The sequence below is a fragment of the Microtus pennsylvanicus genome, chromosome 19 (genome assembly GCF_037038515.1).
Source record: "Microtus pennsylvanicus isolate mMicPen1 chromosome 19, mMicPen1.hap1, whole genome shotgun sequence".
In the NCBI taxonomy this organism is placed as follows: Eukaryota; Metazoa; Chordata; class Mammalia; order Rodentia; family Cricetidae; genus Microtus; species Microtus pennsylvanicus.
In genome coordinates, this window is record NC_134597.1 from 9021244 (window position 1) to 9028845 (window position 7602).

Here is a 7602-nt window from a genome sequence, read left to right on the forward strand (position 1 = left end):
CCAGAGGAAGAGGTGGGGAGTGGTAGAGTGGGACCCAGTGCCCTTGCATGATCTCCACGTGTGCGTGCAGTCTGCTTACCTGACACATGTGCACAAGCTCAGGCGCGTGCACTCGCACACACACACAAATCTTTAAAAATCCAAAATTGCTTCCTTGTTTTCTGCCTGGCTAGTTTTGTGGGTTTTATTTTGTTTTTCAAATACAGAATTTTCTAAAATGAAATTAATTGAATATTACTTGTCAAATCAACTTAAAAACATAACTTCCAAACAATAGCTTTCAAAATATTAAAATACTCTTGAGTAAGTTCATATCTAGATAAAAATAAATCTGATCATAGAAGTGTACACCCATTCCAGTACTCAGGGGACCAAGTCCAAAGGATCACTCAATCTTGGGTGTTTGAGATCTGTCTGGGCAACCTAGTGAGATGTCCCACCTACAGAATTCCAGAAAATATGTGCTTTTAGATCCCTGGGACTATGGAATACCGGTAATTTTTGTGTGCTTCACATTTTTGTAAGACTTAGCCCTATATAAAATGTGGTTGACTTATTTGTCTTTTGCTGGCGTAGTTATACTACTACGCAGTAATTGTCTTTGGTTACTATGCTAGGATGAAACCTGACCAAGCAAGTTTTATAAAAGAAGCATTGAATTGGTGTTGCTTCTAATTTCAGGGGGTTAGTCCATGATCACCGTGCCAGGGAACACTGGGGCATATAGGCAGGCATGGTGCTGGAGAAGTAGGTGAGAACTACATCCTGATCTTCCGGCAGTAGGAAGAGAAAAACACCAGACCTGGTGTAGGCGTTTAAACCCTCAGAGCTCCCACCCCCAATTTTAAAAAGTTTCAAATGTGGCATCTGTAATGTGATCCAAAGTCAGAAGGCCCTAACATTACAAACATGCCACCTAGATGACGGTGATAGAGTCCTATCAGTCACACTCATTCCAATGGATGAAATAATATATTTGTGTTTGTATCCTGTTTATTGAGACTATTTGAGTTTGGTAGAAAAAGTTGATGGTTATCCTAAAAGGAAAACTGGGGAAATTATCTTGTACTACGTGTATCAGGAGGTTCAGCTTACCTGTAAAGCCACACTTATACATTCCTTTCTTAAATAGTAGCACTGTGACTTCATAACCTTTGGATTTGAGGTTTCAATTTTAACTTACTAATAATGAAAATAACGCACTGCTTTGGTAAATGGGTTTTGACTTAAGTCAAAAATCTCACCACTGTGAGAGCTATTAAAAGCGGAGGTATTTCGTGATACCAGAATCTCCCTTTTTATGACAGTCTGATATTACCTAACTATAATACTGAGAATTTAATTAACATGGTGAGATATTGATACCAGATTTTGATTGACCCAATGACCTTTGAGCAGCAACTAACTACAAGGCAAAGTGGCATGTTACAGTAATACACAAATAAAAAATGCACATTTTCTATTCCAAAATTTAAATGAAGAGAGCTAAAAACATATGTCTTTAAAAAAACCAATTAATGTTTTAAAAACCAGCTACGGGGGTGGGAATGGAGCCAAGCCCTAGCCTCACACAGGGTGTTGGGAACTCTAACTGAGATTGAAAACAGAAGCAAGATCTCCCCTGGTCACAAATGTAAATATAAACAAAAGTTAGCTCATTTCTGATAAAGGCTTATTTTAGATAAATATAACAACCTCAGCCAATAAGTAGCCAACTAGGATGGTTATGTAACTGGGGATTTCCAAATAGATAAATTTTTGGCACGTTTACTGTTTTTGCAGAGTGGAAAATTAAACTTGTGGCTTCATGCATGCTGGACAAGCATTCCACTGAGCTCCATCCTCAGCTCGAAATAATTTATTTTCCTTTCTCATGTTCCGACTAGATAACTCTGACCCTTTGTCATTGGCCCTCTAGTCTGTCACATATTTCCCAATTCATGCATTTCTTCTTATTCAAACTCCAATGTTACTAGAATTTTATCTAAAAAAAAAAAAATCTTTAAAAAATGAGGCTGGAGCAATCTTGTATACAAAAATAAAGTGACCCACGTTCTTTCCATCTGGGAAGTAGTTCACGCTCCTCTGTTCACCGCATTCACATTCGTCTTGTGATGAACAAGCCTGAGCTCAAGCAATGTTTTAAAGGGATACGAGGTAAGGAAGATGCTAAGGCGTCAAACAGCTCTCCAAGCAGCTGATGCTTTATGGGTAGCGAGTAGTGTGCCAGCCTTCCGATGGCCATCTACAATGGCGCATCCTCATTGGTCTATCTTCATAAGTTGAACAAGTGTTTTCTGAGCAGGGCTGTACATTACGGAATGGTGGAGAAAATAACTTTTCTTACTAATCCTACTAAAGTTGACATAAGCTGTGTAGTGTATTTTCCATCTTTTGTTAGAAATAGATTATATGATTTTTTTTCTCTTCAGTTCTCTCTGGGTGTTAAACCTGCCTTTATCATTTCATGATATTAAAAAGGCAAATATCTTAAAACATATATTCCTCCATAAATAGTAGTAAGATAACATTTCCCTGACATCCACGTTTTATGTCGGTGGCACTCGGCCACCAGGAGCACCGACAAGGAGCCCAGAAAGAGGGACTTTCTGCAGGTGAGCCACAGAAAACAGTCCTATGCATTACCAAGATTTTTAAGTACTAGAAAGACTCAACTTGTTTTTTAACTTTCAAATTGAAGAAGTGCTCAATGGCATTTTCTCTCCACATTAAGCATTTTTTTTTAAAGTTTATCTAGAACTACAGACAGAAATACTGGCAGCAGGCAGCCTCTCCGAATTGCTTTATAAGCTTCCTATTTAAAGTTTTAGACCATTCACTCTAATAGGATTCCAGCTGAGCTGCAGAGGCATTTAACCAGGTCAGCTGGCTGTAGCCAGAATTAATTGGAACTTAGATTCCTGCAAATAACAGATGTATTCAACTGTAATTATTTTGCAAGGCTAAGTTACTTTGTAGCTTAGAGGTTGGAACATGAAGGCAGCATAGGACCCTGTGTGTTTGCTCTTACTATGATCAATTCTTTTTATTTCAGGAAATAGGTAATGTAATCATGTGCTTATTTGCTTATTACAGTTTTAGCCCAAACTAAAGACCAAATTTACAAAATGACACCTAGATTCAAATCCATTTCTTTCAAGAGTTATGCAGTGGTGGGACGTTAGGCGTGGAAATGAGGACTCCCATTGTCCTTCAAGCCTACTACAACTGAACTGTATTTCCATTCTTATACTGGCCCAGTGGCCCAGACTGGCTCCCGAGTCACTATGCAGGCTGGCTCCTCATTAATTACTCAAACACCTTTCTTATACAACTCAGGTTCACCTGCCTAAGAATGATGTCGCTCAGTTAGGCTGGACCCTCCCCCATCATTCAACAATGAAGAACAGGCCAATTTGATGGAGTCGATTGCTCAGTTGATGTTCCTTCCACCCAAGAGTCTGGCTGCAGTCTAGTTGATGTAGATGGATGAGCACACCATTGGAAAAAAACAAAATAAAATGAGTGTTTCCATAAATGTTTGCTTGAGAATAGAAGACCTAACCCGACTGTGGGTGGCCCCATTCCACAGCCTGGAATCCCAGACTGGAAACAAAAACAAAATCAAAAACAAAACGACAAGCTGTACACCAGCATTCATTTCTCTGTGTCCTGACTGTGGACATAATGTGACCCCAAATCCCTGCTACCATGAATTCCCTATCAGAATGTTCTTACAGCATCTGTTGCCGAAAGTAAGGCTCTCCTTCCTTAAGCTGCTTTTGCCAGATATTTCGTCACAGCAACAAGAAAAATAACTAATAGAGAAGCCCAAGAGAAACTCAGTGTAGTCATCTCTGGATAAACAGTAAGTTTTGCCAAACCCACTCCTAAAATACAGAAAGCAAAATGATGTCACACATAGAGAAACTGACCAATAAGCAGTGTTAACGAACACTCATATAGTTGTGGTTATCGGTAACCTGTAACTCAGGAAGTTGTACCTAAACCCAAAAGTGTACATTGTCAGAACTTTACACTTTATGTTACTATAACATCTATTACTAATGCAAACCTGCATAGCTTATGTGACTATGTACTATTGCAGGTGACTGCTGTTTACTTCTATGCAGCACAACTAGAAATCAGCAAAATTATAAACCAGGAAATTTGAACAATAGGTAACTCAATAATGAAATTATTTTGGAGATCATTTACTCTATAATACCTCTGAAACCATTACATTTTAAATACCCAGGTATAGCTGGTATAGTCAAAATCTGAAATGTTCCCAAGATCCATGTGTCCTCGGTTGATACTATTTTGGAAGGTTCTAGAAGTTTAGTAAACAGTGCCTAACTGGAGGAAGTTGGTTCTAGGTCTTGGAGTTTTGTGTCCTTGGCCTCTTTTCTGCTTGCCATGAAGTGGGCAGCTCTCCTTCAGCACTGTGATATTCTGTCCAAGCTTAAGGGACTAAGCAATCATGGATTAAAACCCTGGAAGCTGTGGCCCATTAAAGTAATTCATTCCTCCTTTGATTTTCTTTTCTTGGGTATCTGGTCATAGAGACATAAACATAACTACATCTTTTAAAACTCCAAAAAGTCACTAGGAGAAATACAAGCAATTCCAATAAATAAATAAATAAATAAATAAATAAATAAATAAATAAATAAATGTTTTCATTATAAAAAATCTCTTAACATTTAATGGAAACTTCAGTCTCATCCTGACTTCAAAGCTGCTTCTGATTAATTCCAGTTCGGGCCTCATTTATTCAATCAGAAATGATATGATCTGGATGGGAGGCGGAGCATCCACTCACATTCTTGATCTGCTTCACTCTTCGTGGTTTTGGACTTGAAGATGTGAGGATTCAAAACAGAGAAATCAGAGAAAGAGAAAAAAATTCTTTTATTATTTTGTTTTGTTTTACTTCTTGTGTAGGATGTAATAATTTAATTTCCTTTGAGTTGGTAGAGATTGGCCATTCATTCCATTTTGGCAGAAATGATTCCACCAGCTCCTCTGGGGAATAAGTTAGGGTCTTTGGGAACACCTATGGAGACCCATGACCTGTTCCCTGTAATTCCATTCCAGAGCCTGTATCTTAGAGTTCCTTTACCTCAGGAGGAATCTCACCTAGGGAATAATACAGCAATAGCCATAACCATGTGGCATAAGGGGAAGTTGTAAATACCAAAATTCATAAGCATATATACCCATTTATAACAGTGGCTATCTTCAGTAAGGTGATTATGTATAATTCTAATTTTGCTTTATCATTCTTTATAGTTTATTGTTTTATATGGCTATATATAATTTTCAAAGTAATAGGTTCAAATAATACAAATCAGAAATGTTCCAGAGAAAGATATTTGTGTTGGACCCTGAAGTCCAATCACTGAGGAGGAGTCGCCCCATGAAATTACTCTCACACCACAGTTGATGTAAAAGCAAGAGGATTTAATTAATTCTGTTGTGACAGGGTCTTTCAGCATTCAAGAAACCAAACGACCCTGAATGCCTGTCACAAGCCATTTTTAAAGCAAAAAGTCATAAAAACAAGGGGGGGGGGTTGTTACTCAGGGGTTGTTCTTCAACTAGTAGTATTGGCTTATTCAAAGGGCTATTAACAATGATTGGTCTGAATCAGGGCTGGAGGGTGGTTGCCAGATCAATTGAGTAACATTTGAAGGTTACTTTGACCCCTTCCCAGGGACTAAGTCAAAACATCAGGAACTGAGTCAACACCTAAGGGTTATCTTGCCCCTATTCCAATAACTGAGTTCTATTTGGAGAACATTCACAAGGACTCAGGGAGATGGAAAGTTCCCAACATTTCAGTACATGCATGTATAGTTGTTAGGTTCTTGGTTCCCAGGGGTGGGGGGAGCACTGCTGCTGAAAGGCCTCAGAAATGGCCTCAGAGTTGTCTTAAAGTTTTACATTTGAATATGTTTAGAAAAAGTGTTGAGATAAGTGTATAGCTTAGTCTGACATATAAGGGACTCTGGATTTTATCTTTAATACTGTAACACACACACACACACACACACACACACACACACACACACACACACATATATATATATATATATATATATATATATATATAGAGAGAGAGAGAGAGAGAGAGAGAGAGAGAGAGAGAGATACAGATATATCATCATTTAGTTCCATCCAGTGTAAGCAACAGAGTCACTAAAGCTTAGTTTTATAATTGTTCACAATTACAATCAAAACTGATTCAAATTGGCTATATTGACAAAATATTTTTCATAGAAATATCTCATAAATCAACTGAACTTAGGTCTCACAACCAATAAAATTCAAACAATGTGGTGCCTAAGATCTGCTTTCTACTTGAGAATGCTGTGATGCTTGTTCTCCATATTAGTAAATGATTTTCAGAGAGTAAAAACCATGAGATGCACTGGCCTGACAACTGAAGAGTAGAAAAAGCAACTTGATATTACATGAACCATGCTTGTTAAAATTAGTATGTCATTTATGAATTATAAACAAACAAGATAATGCAGGTGCATTATGCTGACACTGTGAGGGATTTTTACAGCTCTTGGATTGATGTGAGCTCAAAGCAAAGAGCAGTTAAGGACTAACAAGGCAGCTGCCCTTTGCAGGAATGTCTTGTTGACATCCTATCATCTGCCCATTGGCATTGTCTGATAAGTCTAATGAGGCAGCGCTTCACAAAGACAGTGAGCACCTTGCTATAGTAAAGATTTTGCTCCAGCAGGGAGTGTGGATGGGGAAGCAGATCCCAGGCTTTAAGAAAAGAGTCCTTTAAGCCTGGTATCTCCCCCTTAAACAAAAATTAACAATTCTCTGCTCTCTCTACAAAACTCAGATCCTCAGTGCATCTCCAACAGACCTGAGATTCCACAAGTAATAAGTTCACTTGAAATGAGAAAGTTGAATGAGTCAGGAAGGAAGTGACTGATTGCCCCAATCACTTGTTTCATTAACTAATGAAATTAAATTCATAAAATTAAAACTAATTAACATATTTTGTCTCCTAGGCACATTCAGTGATCCTCTCCAGTCATATATTTGAGTCCAATGTAATTGAAGAAAGGGATTTAACTATAAATTTGGTTTCTGAAGGGAAAATGACAAAGGAAGAAAAATACAAAAGTCAAGAAGACACTATAATTGGGGATGATGGTAGGGACTGGGTGTTAGGATTTATGGAGCTGATGACTCTGGCAGGTTCCATTAAGGGTAGGAGACCACAGCCAGTGAGAGACAGACAGATAAGCCTTGTGGAAAGAGCTTAGGTATAGAGTTTTATTTAGTGGGTACTGGAGGGTATGGGAGGATAGGCGGTATGGGGGGTGGAGAGAAAGAGAGAAAGAGTAGAACAGAGAAAGAAGTGGGAGAAGAAGGGGAGGAAGGGAGGCAGAGGCTGCCTCTTCAGAAGAATAGGCAGAGAGAAAAGAAGAGAAGAGGCTTGAGATGGGGGGGGGAGATTGGGAGTGGGCAGAGTCTGTCTCTTAAAGGGACAGGGTACCCAGGTGACAGGGCAGGTCAGCATAATTATAATTATAACACTAGGTGCTCTATGTTCATTTATAAATA